At 35.8% G+C, this 23270-nt stretch overlaps 1 protein-coding gene across 1 annotated transcript in view; it reads left to right on the plus strand.

Moving 5' to 3' along the window:
- Window positions 1-271: 271 nt before the first annotated feature.
- LOC150108951 (uncharacterized) overlaps window positions 272-23270 on the plus strand; it is a 68601-nt gene continuing 45602 nt past the window's right edge. The window contains exon 1 of the mRNA XM_090404476.1: window positions 272-423. The gene's annotated coding sequence lies outside the window, so the exon portion shown is untranslated. The remainder of the gene's footprint in view (window positions 424-23270) is intronic.

Consider the following 23270-nt stretch of genomic DNA (forward strand, 5'->3'; position numbering starts at 1 on the left):
CTGTTATTTTCTGTCATTCAGCGTGTATATAACCAGCATAGTAACCGAATTCCTAACTTCCCCTTGTTATGTTACTTGGGAGTTAACACGTGCGTTATCAACATCCGACCATACGCGAACACAAGCAATGGGGTTCTTTCGTTTCACACTCTTCTAGGACTCTCGCGATACTCACGTGGTACAACGCCCTGATAAACATCACTGATGGAGAAGTTCTCCAAGAACGCAAGCGCACTGAGGTAACGCTTGACAAGCAGTCGGTGGCGCTAAGGCAACGCTTGTAGCGAGATGTGATTGAGAGTGTAGTAAGGATAATCTTGAAACAAACCTTGTTGTTATGTAGGATTACCTCTCTACGAGGTAACATTGACTGTGATACTGTGGCAAGGTGGTCTTCCCTATAGAGTACGTCCTAATAAAAAGGTAAGAATAATTGACAAACTTTATCCTTAAGAACGGACAGCGCATGGGAGAGTGGAAGGAGACATACCTAAACAGCACCCAAGTCTTGAACATCTTACCTGCTAGAGAATCATAAATACAATGTTCGCTACAAAAGCATACGAATACTAAATCCTATATAAGAATTCTCTAGGTTGACTGGGTTTTGTAAACTTTTATATATCAAAATAACTGTTAGATTTAATTCATTATAAAAATAATAGAAATGAACACTAATACCGAAGGTCTGATTAAAGTATATAAAATATATATTATAACATACTATATTAGTGAAGTTTCTTTTTAAATTCATGTGTTTAATTAAAAAAATGAAATCACCCAAAGAGTTTAACTTTATGTTCATGTTGTAGTCGACGGTGTTAATAAATCTGATAAATATTCAGTCGACGCCGTGGTGTAGGAATCTAAGAGTATTCCGGACTGCTGCTCTGCATGTAAATTTTGCATTAAAAGTATAGAATATGCGTGATAATTTAATTCAAGTACTTGGGTATTAGTAACATACGTTGAAAGTTTCTTATATAACCCATACAAATAGAGTTCTTAGATTGTAATAAAATCAAAATGCTTGAATCCTATAATATCTTTAAAAAACTCTCAAAGTAAAATTTGAGCATCAAAATGACTCAGATAACAGAACTATTAAAGGAAAGCTCAGATTTTATTAATTTACGTGTAAGTATATGCTTAAAAAGGAAGTCCAATCAAAAGACTGTAAGAAATTTGATTGACCGATAAAAGAATTTTGAATCAAAAAGAAAATTAGTTACTTGTCATAAATTCCACATTATTTTTAACGTTTTTGATTTTCTATCAATTATGCATGTCTTAAAGAAAACTTTAAAGCATAATCTTTAAAGAGATAATCTTTAATTATTAAAATGCATTTATTTTATTTGAAATTTTAGACAGCACATTTAAATACACCATTTAAATGTGCTGTCTTTATTTATTTACTGCTAATCGTATGTTCTTTTGATTAATTCATTAGTTGGATTACTGTATTAAAATTTTAAGCGGATAACTACAAGCTCTAATTTAATTCAGAAGTATATATATATATATATATATATATATATAGAGAGAGAGAGAGAGAGAGAGAGAGAGGGAGAGAGAGAGAGAGACAATCTAGTGGGATTTCGGTGTTCTCCTTGAATAACGGCCTAAATGTTAAACGGTATCTGTATAAAGGATAGATCTTCAATTAAAAGTGATCTGTGTAAACTCCATGCTGCGTTAAACAAAACTTTTTTTAAAAAAAAATAGAAGTTGTAGGACTGATGGTCTTGCAGGTCTCTTCTCAACCTAATCCTATTAATCCCAAACATGAGAAGAAAAAGACAGTAACGATAGAGGAAGGCTGTTTATCCTTGCTAAGGAGGTAACATGGAAGAGACGTTATCGACCTTGAAAAATAGGGCACGAAGTTATATAGATAGGTGTATATGTATACTACTATATACTACTGAAGGATACCCTGCGCCACTGACGCAGGGTATCCTTCAGTACTGTCCACTTTGAATCTTTGAAGAAATTGTTATCAAGTACACACACACACACACTTGATTTTTCAGACTGTTACTCTTTCTATAGCATTTTTAGAACCTCGTTATTCATCAATCTGACCCTAAGTCTTTAAAAAATTTACTCCTATGGATAATCTGAAACATTAGATTACGCAGGGAAGTGGCGCACCCAGAGGGGAGACCAAGGGGCCCTGGCATTTCCCCAAAGAAAAAGGGAAAAAAACACTAGAAAATTAAAAAACATCTTTTCCTAATTAAGATTCTTTTTTTTATTTATGTTGTGTCGTGTCTTCTATTTCTGTACTACTTATGAATTAGCGATCATTGCAGATGCTCAGTTATAGGTCGTATGCGATAGGTAGTGTGTATTATTCTCAAATCGTCTACTCAACTCGGCACCTCCCCCCTCAAAAAAAAAAGAAGATTAAATGCTGAGTGCGCCACTGACGCAGGGTATCCTTCAGTACTGTCCACTTTGCATTAATTTCTGTTCTGTTAAAAAATGTCTTCCCGTTAATACTTTTTAACTGTCTTAACATACCATTAAAGTTTAATCTTTTTGAAATTCGACCCTTGATGCTTTCTAATTATCATTTCTCTCTTAATCTTAATTTTCCTTACAAGAACAAATGAGAGCTTACATAAAGAGATTCTAAATAATTAATACGTTCTACCATTACTCGATCCTTTAATACATCATCTGTTATTATTATAAAAGGCAAGATCCTGTGCTCTCTAGCAGCTCATTGTACGTGACACTTTAGATAACTCTCACAAAGTTGCTGATAAGAGTACCGGTTGTATTATCAGCCCTTTCATTCTCCCAGTCAATATTTCCCATATTAAAAACTTCCATTAATAATACTTTCTTTTTATTATTATGATTACTTCCTTTACTACAGTAGCACACTTCTATCCTCAATTGTGGAGACTTATTTTGAACTACACTGTGTCCAATTTCTGTTCCAAAGAGGAATTCAATGCATTATCCATCTGATGGTCGAAATCTTCACTCCTGATAAAACACGTCCTTTGCTGTTTTACCCATCTGGTCTCTTCTAACAGTATAATAATTACTTTTATGCAACTCAATATCATAACCGTCATCCAAGAATCAGAAATCGCTACGATATACGGCTACATTTTTGAAGTTAATAACTTAAACCACATCAACGTATTTCTTGAGCTTTTTGCATTAGAAATAAAGACATGATCCCACTTAAGATAGACTTTAATGTTGCTTTTCCTCTTTACGAACGCTTCCCATTACTACTTGGAATATCCTTCATATCTACATCCGGTCATTTGTCATGAATTCCCTAAGTTATCGTTTTAGCCTTTTAAAACGTTATAGATTCCAAGGCCTAACTCAACTCGATGGCTCTCCCAGCATTTAGGTGGTTACCATTGCCACCAAATCATTTACGATTACTAACAGACTGATCCCATAAATTAATAAATCCACAATCACGTGCAGTACACACTTTACTTTGAATCCAATTACTTTGACCATGGATATTCCGCGCTATCAAATCTGGGCATTATATTAATGAAAACTAACTCTTTTAACTCTCGACTAAGAAGTTAATATAAGTGCCAAAAATCTTTCTGTGCTATTTGAAATAATCTTAATGTTAGATCATTTTTCCCCACAAACACCTAAGAATTATTTGTACTATTTGTCTTAAGTTGGTTATTTCTAAGCAATGCTTATAAATAAACCTAATATTTTTCGTCGCTTTCTTCGCACTTATGTAATCGGCATACCCCGAGCTTGGAACAATTATCACAGCCAGTCGAACCATCCCATCCCAATTCAGTTTATTCGGAATTATTTGCTCTTCTATTTTTTCCTAGGTTTCCTACTTTAAAAAAAAAAATATAAAAATTACACACTCCAACCCTAATATAATATCCTACTCAATAAAATACTTGCCAATTAACTTAGTATAAGTTAATTCTACTTTATGAGTAGAAGTTAAAAATATTCTGAAATAATATAATAAAATGTGATACATAACAGATATTGATGCTTTAAATAGAAATAACAAAGATCGAATTAGGAAAAATTAATTATCCCATTTAACGTTCCACTATTTTGAAAATGTTGTTGCACTCTACTTTTCAAGTTCAATGCCCCCCCCCTCTTCATAGCGATCGAGAGTGTGATATGGAATTGTAAAATAGCAAATACATCAAACCAATAAAGGATAGAGGACAGCTGTTATGTGTTTCCTACAAAGGAAGTGATAATTTACAAATCATTTCCTGCAAGGAAGATGCAAGTTAGCAGTAAAATTTCGTCCAAAGTACTTTTCCAGCAGCTATTTTGTTAGGATAAACTGCTGGAATGATCTGTCAACTACATCTGTTATCGATCAATTCCGTCTGGCGGTTTCGTAAAGTGAGGGAAGCTAAGTAGCACATGGTGCGCATTACAACGAAATGAAGGCATCAACTTTCGAGTGCTACTTCAGGTCAAAGCTCACTTCTCATTACGGCGACATCCATCTGTCACCTCTGCTCTGATACTTCAGCAGGCGATGGAGATATCCAGATTTATTTCCAGACTTTTGTTTCTCGTTGTGCTTATAAATCATCGGTATTATCATATTCGATTAAATAAGCCTTAATAAATAAATATCGTAAAGAGTCTTGTCTCAGGCTTATTTGTTTATCAGGAGGATTGTAATACAAGCAGATTTATCAAAGCAGAGGATTATTGGTGTTTTCAGTAATCTTAAATCTTGACTGATTAACGTAAACCACTTAAAATGATAATATACTATTCATTAAAACGAGAATTACTTTACACAACAAGATGATATGCTCAATAATTAATTTTCTTTAAGAAGTCGAACTTCTGCTGTACGTTATGGGCAAAAATATTAAATTTAATGCGACCTGATTTATAATATTAGGCTTATCCCATTTCATAAGTATGTATTATGTCTAATATTGTATTTTATAGGCGATTTATTAATTAATTTTTGACATTTTAATTCAAAAGAACATTGTACACTCTCTGTCCAAAGCGAAACCGAACTTTTCGAAAATAGAAGAAACTATCAGCTCCACCTGTCGTATCTTTTCGTTGTCGAAAGCGGCAACCTTCATTAGTGTTGTGTCAACTGTTTATGACATTTGTTTCATTAGAAGCCGAGTTATAGTGCCAAGAGTGACAGTATGTTTTGACGAACGGTCGGAAAATGAGTTTCAAGCAGAGAGCTCCGATTGACTTTTGTGTTAAACTTGGTAAAAGTTTTACCGAAAAGCATCAAATGCTTCACAACATTTTGACCGAGAGTTTGGGTCTTCGTAAATTGAATTCGCGATTTGTTCCCCACAAGTTGACCGACGACCAAAAAATGTATCGAATTGAACACTGCAAGGACCTCATTAAAACCTTCGTAAGGACTCAAACTTCCTTGAAACGATCGCGTTACTGGTGACGAAACGTGGTATTTTGAGTATGAGTCCGAAACAAAGCGCCAGAGTGCGAGACCACCGGAAGAGTGGGCATCGAAAAAAAGTCGCTTGGAGAAGTCAAAAGTAAAGACAACGCTGATTTGTTTTTACGATTACAAGGGCATTATCCAAAAAGAATTCGTTCTTCTGCCTGGCCAAACGGTCAATGGTGAGTTTTATCTCAAAGTTTTGAAGCGATTGATATCGAGAATTTGTCGTGTACGGCATGAATATTGTGATGCAGGCAGCTGGCCGCTTTTTGCAAGGTAATGCACCATCTCATCGTTCGATCATTGTGAGACAGTTTTTGAGCAAAAACCAAGTTTGTGTGTTGGATCACTCGCCGTATTCACCTGATTTAGCACCTTGTGACTTCTTTCTCTTCCCCCGAATTCATTTGCCGATGAAAGGAAAGCGATTCATCACCATTGAAAACTTTCAAGCGGCAGTGACCACGACCTTCAACAGTATCCCAAAAACATATAAAAAATCTCATTTAACGAATTAATTGGCGATGCCAAACGTTGTATCGAAGCTGAGGGAGAGTATAGTGATTGAAATAAATGATTTGCATAATTATAATTGGCCTGTGTTTTATTTTCTATCAAAAGTTCGGTTTCTTTTTGGACAGAGAGTGTATATACTGTAGAAGATCCTATAATCCCCACGTTAATGAAGATTAACTTGGGGATTATAGGATCCCCAATTAGATCCCCAATTTGTGTATATATAATCCCCAATATATTGGGGATTATATACTACACAACCATAATGACTGCACAGTGCATTGGATTTCTTTGATATAATTAATGAATGAAAAGCTATTTTGAATACGCAATAAAAGCAAAGCATTAATCACGGTAGAGTTCAGCAGGTGCGCGCGCGCACGCACGCACGCACGCACACACACACACACACACACACACACACACACACACACACACACACACACACACACACACACACACACACACACACACACACACACACACACACACAAAAGAAAAAGAAAAAAAATTGCTGTCAATTTTCTCTGACTTTCGCTAAGCAGATAACTTCTTTCTTTTTCCCTATGAATATTATTTTTAACTTTTTTTTTACCAAGTAAGCAGCTTATCTTCTAGAAAAAATAACGAAAATTTCATAATCACGATATCTTTCCTACATTTTTATATTCAGCAAAAAGCCTAGTTTAAAAATGTTATAGCAAAAAGGCAAAAAAAAATAACAACAAAAAATTTTCTTACTTACCTTCGTAAAAAAAGATCTAAACGGCGATCTCCTAACCTATATTATACTGTATATACATCGTCCCTCTATCTTATATTTAACCTTGCGGAGGTCGCGATCGAAAAAATTGTAGTATAGGTCGCGTGTATCTGAGAGATACATTCATTACTAGTATGTGTTAAAAGGCGATTAAAAAAACTGCAAATATAATACATGATGGTTTATTTATTTTCAGTTACAATCTAGAAATTATTGGACAAAGAAAAAACAACAACTAAATCAATACTATACTAACATCGGAGTTCGCGGTATCTCTCAGATACAATTTACTATCAAATATCACTTTCGCATTTGACTCCATCATTCTCACGATTGGACATTTTTTTTTTTTTTTCGACATTTGATGTCCGTAGACGCCGTATGGTCACTGCCGTACCTCACATGGTTTGGCAATGATATCTTCTCCTAGAATAAGTTGTAGGGTCGCAGATTCCCTTTCCACACAAAGTTGGTAGGACAATCACAAACATCCATGCCCACGGCGGGATGTTTGTGATTGTCGAGTGGTTAGTGTGTTCGCTCTTCAGCGAACACGCTAACCACTCGGCCAACCAGGCCGGTAATCATCGGGCTAGTAACAAAATCGCTGAATCTTTTCAACATCTGATGGATTATCCAATCGATATATTTTTCCAGCCATTTTCAACGGTAAATAAAAACAACAACAACTAAACCAATACTATACTGACATCAGAGGTCGCGGTATCTCTCAGATACAATTCACTACGAAATATCACACACCTTTACATAACACGTGTTAAACCAAAACTGACCGCATAAACAGTGTGGAATATCACTCGTAATATATGCATGCGCAGCTACTCGTGACCTCCAAGCTATACACTGGATATGTGTAAAAATATTTATATTAAACAATTTGTATCTGTCAGATCAGCCGCGACCTCCTCAGGGTTAAAGGTACAACAGATATATCATGGTATTATATTGTCTAAAGCGTGACAAAATTGGGACAGTGTATTTGTACACGAACAGAAATTTTGCCCACAGGGCAAAGTTTCTTTTCTGTTAATTCGAAATACTAGGACTTTTTTCTTCTTCCCTGGTTTATAGAAATTTCTGTAAATGCAACCCAATATTTTGTACATTTATTGCGGACCATATGCTGAACTTTTACTTTTACATTCTTCACTTCATATAGTTTTAAGGAAAGAACATAAAAATACATTTAATATACAGAAATGTGTAATTTTGAATGAGAAAAAAAAATACTGCAGAAATAGATTCAAATTGGAAGGACTGTTTCTGGAAGCAGCTGTAGTCAACTGAATTTTTTCTCAATAATTTTTGGTACGTGTTAAATTTCCTTTCCGTTTTCCTAAGAGTTTAATTACCGACCATTGATACTAGAAGCGCAACAATTACCTAATATTGAGCACGTGACTTTGTGTTACAGCCCAATACAGGTTGTTGGTTAATTAGTTGTGTCTCACTAAGTGCTTGAATAGTAGTAGGAAATGCTGGATTGAAAATGTTATTATGTATTGCAATATTAGTTAAACTTTTTTTTTACGTGTAGAGAAATTAACACGATTTATTTTATTATATTCATCTCACACATGAAAGCAAACCCAGCTTGCCCACGCTTGGGCAGTATTTTATTTATACATTTGTGCTAACTTTGTCGCTATCGATTTTCTATGAAATCTTTCACATCACTTGCTTCTACGCCATCGTCTCGGCTAATCCTTTTTCCGCTATAATTCTATGGTGTAAACCATCGTGTAACTGTGCAGAGTGTGATAAACAAATTAGAGGATGTCTCAAGTCTCACACAGAAATTATATTTCTTCTCTATTTAAGTCTCTCTTGTTTCTCAACTTAACAAATATTTAAGATTCGGTCGTTTTAAATGCTTTCTTAAGGAAATACTTCTGCAGTCAGAAATTTTTATAAAAATCTTAAAACAGTTTACATTTCTCTTCAGAGAATACGCAGAAGCAAACAATGGCAGAAAGACTTTAGTTTGGAAACAAATATCTCGTAGCTTCTTAAAGAATGATAAAGAACATTATCATTCTTTATCATTCTTTAAGAATGATAAAGATTGATAATGTTTACTCAAGATAAACGATTAACAGTTGTTTATCTTGAGTAAGTTGCTAAGTAAATATTTAACGAACTTTGTATCTTGTATTTAATGCACAAGCATTGTTTTTTTATTCTGTATTACACTTTTAGTAAAACAAATGTTCAGAAGTGCAGCCGAGACAGAACTCATCAAAGCTTTTAATGGGCTTAAAATCAATTTTAATCAATACGTTACTTATAAGTTAGACATTTTTGATGAAATATTTTATTATTTTTTAAACAGGACTACAACCTGCCTGAAAGTTTAATTTTTCTTTATATACTTTTCTAAATATACTTTCTTTAAAAAATAATATAGACCATTTAACTTGGGAAAGTACAGCTAAAGTTATATTAAATGCACCTTTATGACCCCAGACAATCATAAAAGGTACAGTTGGTAATAGTATTAGTGCTTTGTGACGTCTTTATGACGTCATTACAACAAAACTAGAGTCTGTTTTGACTTATGTAGTTATTTGCAGCATATAATTTTGACTCTCTTCGAATTTATTTTCATATTATGCCAATAAAATTATTCTTATTTAAATCATAATATAAACAACAAAATTCTGTAATTAATTATAATTAAATAATCATCCTAAATGCCTAACGTTGTTAAATACTCTTATGTTACAGCAGATTTCTTCCTTTGCATAACTCCAAATGTTTGCCAAATTTTCCCACTAAAATAGTCTACTTTAATCTAAGCAGAGATAATTACCAAATTATAAAATTAGGACGCTACCAAATTTCATTAAAATTTGTCCTGTCAGAGCACAGAAAAACATTAGTAGCAACAGTCATTCATATGAATAAAACGATTTTTTTTTTAACATCAAAAACACACACACGTGGAAAGTCACTAAACGCGATACCATAGTGAGAAAGGTAAAAAGAGAAAGAATGAATTAATTTCTTTCTTGGAGAGCTCGGGATTATATGCATTGGTGAATACAGAATGGGAAAGGATATTCCAAAGAAAAAGGCAAAACGGAATGTAGGGATAAAAGGAGAAATAGATTCTACACCCTCTGTCCAAAAAGAAACCGAACTTTTCGAAAATAGAAGAAACTAGTGACGCCACCTGTTGTATCTTTTTGTTGTCGAAAGCGGCAACCTTCATTAATGTTCTATCAACTGCTTATGACATTTGTTTCATTAGAAGCCGAGTTATAGTGCCAAGAATGACAGTGTGTTTTGACGGTGGAAAATAATTTTCAAACGATTGACTTTTGGTGTTAAACTTGGTAAACGTTTTACCGAAACGCATCAAATACTTCAAAAAGCATACGGTGATGAATGCTTATTCTGTACTTAAGTTTATGAGTGGTTTCAGCGATTTCAAAGTGGTCGTGAGACGCTTGAGGACGACGAAAAGCAGGGCCGTCCAAAAACTGGACTGAGCGAAGTTAACATCCAAAAAGTGCGTGATTCCATCAAAGAAAAAAAAAACCGAAATCATCCGTGAGATTGATTGAAGATGAAGTGGCGATTCCAAAATCAACAGTGCACAACATTTTGACAGAGAGTTTGGGCTTTCGTAAATTGAATTCGAAACTTTAATTTTTTCTCCACAAGTTGACTGACGACCAAAAAATGTATCGAATTGAACACTGCAAGGATCTCATTAAAACAGCACATAAGGACACAAACTTCCTCGAAACGATCGTTACAGGTGACGAAACGTGGTGTTTTGAGTATGAGCCCAAAACAAAGCGCCAGAGTGCTGAGTTTAGACCACCAGAAGAGGGGCATCCGAAAAAAAGTCGCTTGGAGAAGTCAAAAGTAAAGCCAATACTGATTTGTTTCTACGATTCCAAAGGAATTATCCACAAAGAATTCGTTCCGCTAGGCCAAACGGTCAATGGTGAGTTTTATCTTGAAGTTTTAAAGCGATTGATAGCGAGAATTCGTCGCGTACGCCATGAATATCGTGGCAACCGACCGTTCTCAAAACACACACTCTAACTTTTGGCACTATAACTCGGCTTCTAAAGAAACAAATGTCATAAGCAGTTGAAAGAACATTAATGAAGGTTGCCGCTTTCGACAACAAAAAGATACAACAGGTGGCGTCACTAGTTTCTTCTATTTTCGAAAAGTTCGGTTTCTTTTTGGACAGAGGGTGTATAAGTTCGAACAGTGGTGTAGGTAGAGCTTTTGACGTCCGTCGAGATCCCTGAATTTGCTGGCCCTCTCAATACACCAAAATACTACAAAAAGTCAAAACGACGTATATTGAAATAAATAAAAACACTGTGTTTATTTTTGAAGTAAAACTTTAATTTCAACATTCTAAAATGTTATTTTACTTGCTTTTCTGTTAGCAAAATGGTCGACGACATTGACGAAGTCTATTTCATAATAACGTAGATAATTCTTAATCAATTTTATTTAGAAAAACTCCTCTCATCTACCACCCTTCAAGGTCAGCAGAATGACCAGAGTTGTGTTATGTTTATATTATTTTTTTAATAACAACTTTATTATCAACTTTTGCAATGATTTACATCTTAATGAATTATATATACAATATATACATCGAAACAATTGTTATACCATCATTTCAATCGAATTGTCATGTTATAACGTAGTTGTTACATTATATATATATATATCACTTATTATATATATTTAACAAACTATATATTCCAAAATAAATCATATACAGTATATACCATCTGTACAGTGAAATAACATTCATATGCAATCATTTACAGAATTTCTTCTGTTATATTAGAAGTAGCTGTTATAATCATATACAAAGCTTTTATGTATATTACATAAAATGTGGCGTCTTGTAATTTTCCTGATAGTTTTTTTTTTTCCCCATTAAACATATAAACACTGAGTTCGCTGTTTCCATTGAGGCAGGGGAACACTCTTTTTCCTGCGGTAGGGGATCTGTTCCACGTGATTCAGGCGCTGTTTCTTCTGATGGAAGTGGAGAGCTAGGAGTTTTTCTTCTGATTGTACTTCAGATTTGCCCTATTTCCACTAGGGAGTGATGATGGTGTCTTTCTGTTGTTGGTTGGATGGATTATTCATCTGATGTAAGGTTGGAAGTTAAGTGTGTCCATTCTTCTGAACTCGTTCTTCTAGATTGGACTGAATTGGTGATTTCTTTCTGGATGTAGCGATGTAGTTTCGATATGGTTCCCGGGCTGTCTTCTCTTCCATACGCAAGGTCGCACCTGTGAGCCAATATTGCGTACATCGTTAGGATCAGAACTATTGTTTGCACTCGGTTTATATGTTTTCCTTTTAGCTAGAATAATATTTCCTCGTTGATTAGTTGATTTAAGGAAGCCATCTGTTAAGTGCTTTCCAAGTTACTTCTGCTTCTTTGCAATATTAGGTGGTATAGTATTTCCGGTTCCGGGCAAAACTGACATGTTATATGCCCTTCAAGAGGTATACTTGTAGCCGCTATCTTGGTTGGAAGGCAGGCATGGTGTACTTTAAAGAAGAAGGTTTTATATCTCGGATTTATTGGTAGCTTGAAGACATTGTTTAATACAGGACTGAGTGTGATTTGTCCTCTTCTTAATTCTCTATGTTGTAGTATGGGAAAGTTGTTCTGCTTAGTTTGTAGTATGTTGCTTTTGTTTTTTGACTTATTAAGGTTTCAGTACTGATGCGCTCTATCACAAATACGTATCCTCCGCCATCTCTGTAAACATCCTGGGAACTCTTTCGTGAATCTCTGCAATTGTGCTGATTACTCTGTGTGGAAGGCATTTCTGTGGGAACGCTATTGCATATCCGTGGTATGACTTAGTGTTTGCTGTTTCTGCGGTCTTCGCTCTGTTGATAATTGTTTTTAAGTGGATATTGAGTAGACCTAGGCCTCCAGCCTCTAATCTGTGAAGGAGTGTTGTTCTACTCATCGATTCGTACCGAGAGCCACCTACATTTGAGGCTGTGGATCTTGTCTGCCCATTGCAGCACGGGATGTTGTTTACTTTGTACCAGAGGCGAGAGGATTAATATATGTTGCTTATTCTTGCTTTTCCTCTTATAGATAGCTGTCTCTTGGGGGCATGGTATTTATTTTCCTCGCAACAGCTGCGTGAAGTTCTTTCCACTGCTCTTCATACATTTCTGGGCCGCCTATTGTAACTCCCAGAACCGGTAGGTATTTCTGAATTCTTATGCCTCGAGGAATCTCAGGATTCCCTTCCCATTTTCCTATTAGCATGCATTGAGATTTATTCGGGTTTACTTTCAGAGTAGAAGCTCTTGCAAAAGCCTCTAGTAATTTCATTGACTCTTCTATTGATGTTTCCGTCTCTAGTGTTAATGTGATGGGGTCAGCATATGCCAAGAATTTTGCTTGGCTCTTCCCGTGAAAATGTTTGTTCCTTTGATTTCTTTGTTTGAGTTGATCGCTATGATGACTGGTTCTAGTGCAAGGACGAAGCAGGCCATAGAGAGAGAGAGGGGGTCTCCTTTTCTCACTGAGCATTTCATTTTAAAAGATGCGGATAGCTTCCTGTTCACGATTACTTGACTTTCTGCATTCTCGTAGAAAGTCTGCAGCCAGTTCCTAAATTTTGGTCCAAATCCCAATTCTTCTACAACTTTGAATATATATACGTTGCTTATGGTGTCAAATGCCTTTTCTGTATCAAAGCCTAGTAGGACACAGGGTTTGCTGGTCAGAGTATATTACTCATATACTGATCTTAAATGAGTAATTGTGTCTGCTATGTTTCTTCCCTTAATTGAACAAGTCTGTGCGGACGATATTAATTTCTGTCGATACTTCTGTATTTTATTCGACAGGATTTTTGAGATGATCTTGTAGTCGGTGTTTAAAAGAGTTATCCCTCTCCATTGCTTTATGTCTTTTAATTTCTCCGTGGTATGGCTTAAGTGTGATGTATCCTGTGCTGAATCTGTCTGGCTTTATTTGTGTTTCGTATATATCTTGTGTCATTCTCATAAATACATGCCCGAATTTTTGAAAGTAGTGCTTGTAAAATTCGTTTGTAAGACCGATTTCTTATCTGGTAAATGCCTTACTGTTTGCCTGAATTCTGCTACTGTAGCATATTTGCCAGGGAGGCAGTAATGACAGTTGTCAGGTTTAACTGGGATGCTGATTGATTCTGATTCTGTTCGTTCGTTGTCATTTTGGCATGGACCACGTACTCATAGGTTCTTGCCTGCCGTTGGTAGTTTGTTCTCTTAGGGCCACAAACTGCGGCGGTGGGACTTCTGACAACCATATTGTTGAACACTGTGAGACTGTGGTGCTAGAGGTGTAGGTGTTCCTGAGCTGATAGAGGCGGGGGATTGTTTGTTTGTTTCGGACCGTCTATTATTCGGGTGTTGAATACATCCTTTATAGTTAGCTAGGTGAGGGCCACCACAGTTTGCACAACTAGTCGGGGGGTGGTTGGGGTGGCTCTTGGCACATTTCAGGCATTTATACTCTGGTTTGCAGAGTCTCTAAGCATAGCCAAATCTTTGACTATACTTAGACTATGCCTGTGGCACTGTCCAGTTGACGCTTTCTTCCTCAGAGGCTCTGGGGTGATCCGGAGTCCACAGGCTGATCTTAGGTCATAAATATTTTTGTAAGCTTTATGGATCTCCACCAAAACCAGAGGCATCGGGCTTTTGTCAGCTCTAGTCATCCTACTGATCTTAATAGGTGGCAGGTCCTGGTATCGGAGTTCGGCCTCTATTTCATCTGTAGTTACGTCCTCTGTAACCTCGGAGGACCACCTTCAAATTCCTCTCCGAGCCGAGAGAGAAATCGTGGTATTGAGTATAACTTGAATCTAACGCTTTGGTCATTTTTCTATAGTCCATCACGGAAGCAGGCTGGATTTTGATGCCATCATCCATGTTCTTAGCTGAGATGTATTGTATTTGTAGGTCTGTCATGATAAACCTTAAGGGTGTTCATTTTTTCTTTTCCCGGAGGACGATCGATGGCACCCTCTCTTTGAGGGAGGCCGAGGAATTGGAACTGGGAGTGTCATCTTCCATACCGTAATCCATGGGAGGTTCTACGTCGTTGGTTTTGCGTTTCTTGCGCGCAAGGACCTCTTCAAAATCTGGGGGAGTGGAAATCACCAAATCCAGCTTCTCCTCCATCTGAACAGTGTCTTCGCCCTCCTCAACTTCTTCTGGCAAGGGGAAGAAATTAAGGATGCCGGGCCACTCGTGTTCGAGCTTTCTTACAATAGTTTAGAAAATGCTGAGCACCCGCCCTTTGTTGAGCGATTCAATATAAGCGTCATCTTTGTCCTCGCTCATGGTGATGACGGCACTACAATAGTTAATAGTCTGTTATTTATAGTATATATAAGCCAACAATGGCGATTCTAACGACGCTATATAATGGGAGTAAAAATTAGGCTTAGTAAATCGCTTTCTTTGCAACTACAGTTTTCTGAAGTAAAGTACTTACCTACAGTAACCAGAAGAACACTACCTCAATCATTGTATGCGCCATACAAACTCAAAAAAAAAAAAAAAAAAAAACTGAAATAATTTAATATTGATCAAATTCACTCACAATTCATAATCGTTGTAATACAAAACGTTCTCTCTAACCATGACTCACCATAACAACACAAAGTAGCCATCCTCCTGTTAAAGCATATTTAACATTAAAAAAAAATCTCTTTCTAAAATGCTTTATATTCCTTATAAGGACTGGCGTAAAGGGGCGAAACAAGAATGCTTTTCATCTTCCCCGTTATCTGTAGAGGTGTAGGGATAAGGTTATTGAGCTATTAAAGCTCTGATCATGGCAGGAGGGTAACAGCAATAGCCGAGCCTCAGTTAGAACTTCATTGGCTACAGCATTGCCATCCATTACCTCCAAGAGTATTAATCACCGCATCTCACGGTCAATCCCTTATTTCCTTCTAAAATGCTGTGATCAGAGACCGTCTTACACTTGCATTCATCGAATATTCTGTATGGTGTTTAAATTTATTCTGCTAAAATAAGGGATAATATTCTATTACATTTCTAAATGTGATAATTTTTAATTATTTTTTTATAAATAAATCTATTTTTATGAATAAATCTACAAAACATTTCAGATCAATATTATAAGAACTGGAATCCTATGCCATTCTAAGCTGTGAGATGAAAACCTATTCATTTCTATTGAAATCACGCTGGTGATTCCATATTGTGGGTTTTGCAACCATTTTCACATAACATCAGTTCGAGACGATTTCTAACATAAAGCTTCTTTAAAATAATACATTAGACCATAAAGAAAGATAAACCACGTAATCACAGAGAAAATCTGATCTGTATACCCCATCTCCATTCTTTGATGAAAGAGATAAAAATAAATTATTGTATCCAGTTCTCGTACTGTCAATAGTGGGTAAGAACAGTGTCTTGCCTTTTCCTTGAAGTAATAAAGGTACACACTGCTCAGATCTACCTGGATCTCATTTCTTGTCGACAACAATAGAATTTCTGTTCCTACGTACATGTTATTGATGGCCTTGGCTCTTTTTTGTGTGTTTGTTTGTTCAAAGAGGGGTAGGGGTAGAATACTACGTTCTTATTACTTTCATATTTCGAACCTAACCGAAAGGAACTATTTATGTAATATTAAGGGAAGTCCTATTCGACTTCTAAATGATTCTTAAGATATTTGTAATATATAATATGTTACCTTTGTAGCATTTCTGCCCTCTGGAAAGATATATTATCTTCAGGAAAATGCATCTTCATTCTTGCTGTGATATTTTATATGGATTATAATAATACTTCACTATGGCAAATGCTGGATGTTAATCAGTCTGAAAACAATCGGAAAACAGCTGTTATTAATTAGGTGTTGTTAATAAAATTGTCAATAGGTGTTAATTAGGCTAATAATCCTTAAAATTAATAAATAGACCAATAAATATATTAATATATTTTTTAAATGTTTTCACTTTGAATATTATTATTATTATATTCACACAATTAATACACAGTAAAAACAAGATATCATTGAAACAAACATTTGACTAGTGATAGAGAACAATTCAAATTCTACCCAAGAATCTAAGAATAGTCTGTCAAGGTAGCGTCGTAAAATATGGACTGTTCCAAGTAATGCTGTTTTTTTTATAGATCATATGGAGTCGCTTCATTGATGTTTAATTGCTGTAAATAGTTGGATAGCTTCTTTGAAATTGCACCAAAAAAAGTGCGCCGATAACTATTGCGATGACTTTGGTGTGTTTAAGTCACACCTGGCCAACTTCAATTGCCAGATCTCGATATTTAGTGTTTTTTTTTTCAGTGCTTTCTTGTTAATGTTATTATCACTGGGTACGGTGATATCAATAATCCAAACCTGTCGATTTTCAATAATTGTGATGTCAGGTCTTTATTACAAGTGCCGATCAGTTTGTATTCTGACGTCTCCCAGAGAATTTTTGCTGTTTCGTTTTCCAGTACTGTTTCTATTTTATGCTGCCACCAGTTATCAGAAGTACGAAAGCCATATTGTTTGCATACATGCCAATGGACTATTTTTGTCCACTTGATCATGTGGGTATTTATAATCAGTTTGAGCTATCTTGCTGCATGCACTGATTAGATGTTCTACAGTCTCATCTTCTGATCGAATAATCTGCATTTGCAGTTGCTTTGATTACATTAGTTTGTAACACCTGTTCTTGAGCGGCTAGAATAAATCCTCCTGTTTATTTTTTAACAGGGGCGGCTCGTGCATAGGCACTGCGAAACTGCAGCACCCCCAATTCTTCTCGATATATAAATATGTTTATTAATTTATTTATATTTGCTTGTAATATTGAATTTAATCATCAACAATCCTACACAATTCTCTTATTTTGTATTAAAAAAATAAAAATCTATCTTGTAGCACTTAGGAGGGCGAAGGACGCTAACAGCACTGTGTTTACCACAGTGTCATATTGCTACGCGTGCAAGCATATGCACGTCATAGTGAGATGCGAGCTATTAGCGCAATGTTGCACTGTCCGTTGTGCTGTTCTACTGTTGTTTATATGCAGTTTGCGCCAGTAGTAGAGTGCTCGTAGTGCTTATCGTGTTTACTCCGTCTCTTTAAATATTTGGACATTACAATTAAAGACATAACATTTGTTATAGTTTTTATTTTAGAACATTATTGAAGTTATTGACAATTATGATCTCAGAAATGCAACCTCAAGAAATAAGTTCTGTGACTGTAAGTAAACTACAGAAACTTAAATTTTCACAGTTGAATCTCGCTGAGAAAGTTTCTATTAAAATAAGAGGCCGTCCTTTACCCGATATTCAAATTTCTCAGCCAGGAATAAGCAATGATAAGAAGTACATTAGAAGTTTTAATTGATTACTGAAGCATATCCCATGATCAACAAAGAAAAACTTGAAACTGAACTTTGAGTATTCTACAGTAGACCCGACATGCATGATTATCGTAAATTAATTGACTTGTAAAAATTTATAACAGAAAATAATTTAGATTGTGTTCTTAGAGATCCTGAACGCTGTCTTTCAAAATTAAAGAGAATAAAAACATTTATGAGGAGCACTGTGAATCAGGATAGGTTAAATGCACTTACGATGATTTCAACGGAGAAAAAATTCTTCAACAGTCATATAAACATCAAGGGAAAAAAAAGTTATTGCCCTTTTCGTTCGGAACAAAACAAGAAGAATGGATTTTTTTAAAAGTAATTTTGAATTATACCAAACTGTATAATTTTATCGATAATAAACAATATTTTTTCATGTTTAATTTTTTTAAAATTTTAACCATAATTTTGATATTTTATCCAAATAATACGTATATACTATACTTGCAGTGTGTATGTATATTTCGAAAGTTGCAGCACCCCCACGATTTCCATATTGTAGTCATTGCCCCGTCTTGGTCACGACAGTTTTTTCCTCAGTATCTCGAAGAAATTGGTCACATAAGGGTTTATTTTTCCAGCACACTTATCGGTTATTTTGCTCTTCCGTTTTGTAAATGGATTTGTTTCTTGTTGCTGTTAGAAGGTCTTCCTGTGAAATGGCTTTAAGCATTTGATCAGAGATATTGTCAATATAACTTTTTAAACTAATTTCTTCTTCTTCCACATTCTGTCTCACTTGCAGCAGACCCCATCCATCTATTCTTCTTGGTGGTTCAACCGGTCAACACCACTTCTTGGATGTAATGCATGATGCATAGTCATTAGTTTTTCTAGTTTTGCAGTCCAGTTTGTCCAGATCTTCTTTTGTCCAATCTATTATGTGATAGAACCCAACAATATAAGTGATAGGGCCCAAGAATTCATTGCTCTAATTGTGTTTAATTCATTTAGTTTTGTTTTCAGAATATTTCTAACTTTTGTGGTGTATTCTACTGCTACCTGTTGTTTATCTTTCGAGTAGAGAATAACACTGGCTTCTAATATTCCTAAGTATTTATTGCGTTCGTTAGCTGAAATTGCTTGTATATATTTCTCCTGATCACAATTAAAATTGATAATGTCATTAATTTTTTGTTTAATAGATAAAATTATACATTTATCTAAACCAAATTCCATTTTAATATCCTGAATGAAAATACGAACTGTGTTTAGTAAAGAGTCTATTATTATTATTATTATTATTATTATTATCGGCCTTCCATCAGAAGATATAAATCCACCTACGGTAACAACGGAGTGAAGTCCATGAATTACCTAAATTATTTATACCTAAATCTCGGATCTGATGCTAATTAATCTAATGAAAGAATACGAACCGCGGGTGAATCTTTTAATGACTAATCACCACTCTAGCCAAAGGACAATGAAATTCAACATCCAAGTACTGTATAGGATATACCCGTAGCTTGTGTGTATTCATTTCTTATATTCGTTATCTTTTATATTTCCTTTATTCTCTCATGTTTCATTTTATTTCTATGTTTTTCTTCTTCTTCTTCCTTTCCTCCTCTTTTACCTTTCGGTGTCATGGAGTTTTCTACATTGAACCTCTACCGTATTGAGGGTAATGGGGGGGGGGGGGGGGTTCAGCCCTATGTCTGTAAATGCGTATGTTCACGGGCCGGTTTGCCTATTCTGAGGAGCAAAAAAAACCCGCGTTTCTGGGTGAAAAAAAAAACGCCACCTCCGCGCGAGACCGGCTAACTCACCTTTAGTCAAAAGAGACCAGATAAAGATTGTTCACGAGAATCGTGAGGGGAATCTTTATCTGGTCACTGACGGGAATCGAACCCAGAACTTTCCGAACAAAGACTACCGGAAATATTATACAAATATAAACTAAGTGGAAAAAGAAGAATCAGAAGACCAAGCTAGAGGTGACATAAGACCGGAACAGCCCACCTGGCCTAAAATCTATGATAAGAAGAAGAAGAAGAAGACATAATAGCCATATTTTACAAGTGCACAAATCTTCGTATTCTATTATCATAAATTTGAGAGTACCGTCGTATTTTCTTCTTATAATGACCTTAAGTAACACGCGACTGACTTAAGACACGGTTGAAATACTTAGTTTAACAAGGTTTGTTAATTTTTTGCGATTCGCATACAACAGTAATGAGAGAGCCTTAACTGTTCTTTTGTTCCCATAAAGAGGTATTTGAGACTCAAATCTGCATTAAATAGAAAACGATGAGCTTCCCTGCTCTGTAGTTAAACCTCAGACCACCCTGAAACTGAGACTATTCGAAAACATTGAAAGGGTAGTTTGAAATCACCTGATTTTCATGGAGACAATAAAACCAGCTGTCGATATTTTCACATTTAAGGAAGTTGAATAAAGAATATTGCTCTATTATTATCATCAAACGCTCTTTTATCTTAGGTATGGAAATTCTTCTGTACAAAAATATCAATTAGGAAAGAAATGCTAATATTCAGTGGTCCATTATTGTACTAGAAGCAATTAACATGATAAACTTTATTCAATAAAAAATTTAGTGGAGGAAAAAACGTCTTTTTTTTTCTTTTTTTTTTTCGAATGTTGACTACTTAAGATTTTGTGCTATCAAAATTAGTTGAGAATATGAAAGGGAAAAAAAAAATTCCGAAAATGCGGATTTGAACAGCCAACCTCTGGATTACTATTTACAACCCACCGTTCTACAAACGCAGTTAGCGAAGTACAAGTTCTAATTTTATTTCTAAACTCTTACAATTTATAACGGAGACAGTTTATACTTATGAAACTCGGACACCTAGTTGTACACGCAACAAATAATGAAGTTGGTTTACTTTGTTATGAAATGTGTTCCTCGGAGGTTTTTACACTTCAACCGATTTCAAAACGTAAGAAGTAACTACCTTAGAATGTGAAATTTTTGCATGTATTTCGTATCAAAGAGTAAAGGGATATGCTATTGTGAGATATTAGGCTAGCTATGGGCAGACTATATTAACTTACTCAAGGAGCAGCATTTTCTATTTTTATGTCAATTCCTCCCATCCAACCACCCAATATTTAACATGTTATGGGAAGTTTACATCTTACGATAGGTTGTAGTACAGCGGATGAAGTAAAGGTGAGATAATCACGACACTGTGCTCTTGAGAACAAATATGATATTTAGCAGTACTTCAAGCCTTCACTTATAGGATATCTTCGATCCGGGCAATAAATATCATCTAATTGCTTGAAGTATTGTGAAGTTTCTTATTTTTAGAAAAAATACCTAAAAACAACCAATACTTTACTCAGGTAATGACTAATAATAGTCGCAAATATGTAACATTCCCTGCGTTATTAATCAGGCAAATTCTGGTATATTACTTCCGTCGAAGCTAAAACAATATTTGCAAGATCTGAATATTTTCAATAAACACAGAAAAATTAATTTATTGAAAAGTAAACATAAAAAAGGTACATCTAATTTTAAAATACAATGTATTTTCTCTTAAAATATCATTATTGAGAAGAACCATAAGTTTTTGGAAGTTATCTCTGGCACACCTACCAATTTCTAGTAAAATTATATTATAAATAATAACAGTGTTCTGCAGTAGATGAGATGCGGTGATTGATTCATTCAATCCAATACCTTTGGAGGGTAATGAATGGCAATGCTGTAGCCAATGAAGTTCTAACTGAGGCTCGGCTATTGCTGTTACCCTCCTGCATTATCAGAGCTTTAATTGCTCAATAACACCTTATCCCTACACTGTCCTCTACAGATAACGGGGAATATGAAAAGCATTCTTGCTTCGCCCCTTTAAGCCAGTCCTTATAAGGATAAGGAGTACTTTCACAGGATGATTGATGGATAGATCAATCGATGAGATGCGGTGATTGATTCATTAATGCCCTTGGAGGTAATGGATGGCAATGCAATGCTGTACCAATGAAATTTAACTGAGGTTCGGCTGTTTACCCCCTTGGGCGATGAGTTTTTGAGTTCGCTCTCTTAAGGTTTTTGCCTTAAGGGAGCAATTTGAGTCTCCGGGGAAGGTGTTCTCCGGCACGACCCGCTGAGGGGCTTCGTCGGTGAATTATTTTCTTCGGAATTTGAGCGGTTCCGCTCGGTGGTGGGGGAGCCCGTCACTGAGTGGAACCAACGCTGAGATATGGACGGTCTTTCGCCCACTATGGAGTGGCCTAGAGATCGTCCGATTTTTTGAGATTTCACCTTTACTTACATAGTTGGTGATTGATTCATTCAATCCAATACCCTTGGAGGGTAATGGATGGCATTGCTGTAGCCAATGAAGTTCTAACTGAGGCTCGGCTATTGCTGTTACCCTCCTGCCATGATTAGAGCTTTAATAGCTCAATGACACCCTATCCCTACACTGTCCTCTACAGATAACAGGGAAGATGAAAAGCATTCTTGCTTCGCCCCTTTAAGCCAGTCCTTATAAGGACTATAAGTACTTTCACAATTCCCTGGCAGACAGAAACAAATTACTTGGGTGTAATTCTCGACAAAAAACTATCTTTCAACCAACACATCAAGTCTGCGTGCGCAAAGGCATCTAAAGCCATAGCTGAGTTCTATCCGCTAATTAATAGAAATAGCAAGCTCAGTAACAGAATCAAATTGCAACTATACCAGATGACGATTCGTCCTATAATCACCTATGCCTCTCCAGCCTGGAGCCACATTTCTAATACTAACATTATCAAGATACAACGAGTGCAGGACAAGTGCTTGAGAATGATTCAGAATGCCCCGTGGTATGTTAGAAACAATCAACTTCATAGAGATACAAATATTCCTTGTCAATTGTCAGAACTTTCACCATCCCCGTGTGGTTGCCGGGATAAGAATAGCGCCGACGTAAATCCATGCGTGTCGTAAAATGCGACTGAAATGGACGCTGAGTTTCCAGAGTTCGCTCTCTCAGGTTTCTTCTGGAATTTCGCTCCCCGTGAGGGGGGGGGGATGATTTCGGGGGGTTTGCCCTGAGAGAGCATTTTGAGTCTCTGGGGAGAGTGTTCTCCGGC

This window comes from Typopeltis vanoorti, chromosome 2, assembly GCF_054136105.1.
Source record: "Typopeltis vanoorti isolate ZY-2024b chromosome 2, IOZ_Tvanoo_1.0, whole genome shotgun sequence".
In the NCBI taxonomy this organism is placed as follows: Eukaryota; Metazoa; Arthropoda; class Arachnida; order Uropygi; family Thelyphonidae; genus Typopeltis; species Typopeltis vanoorti.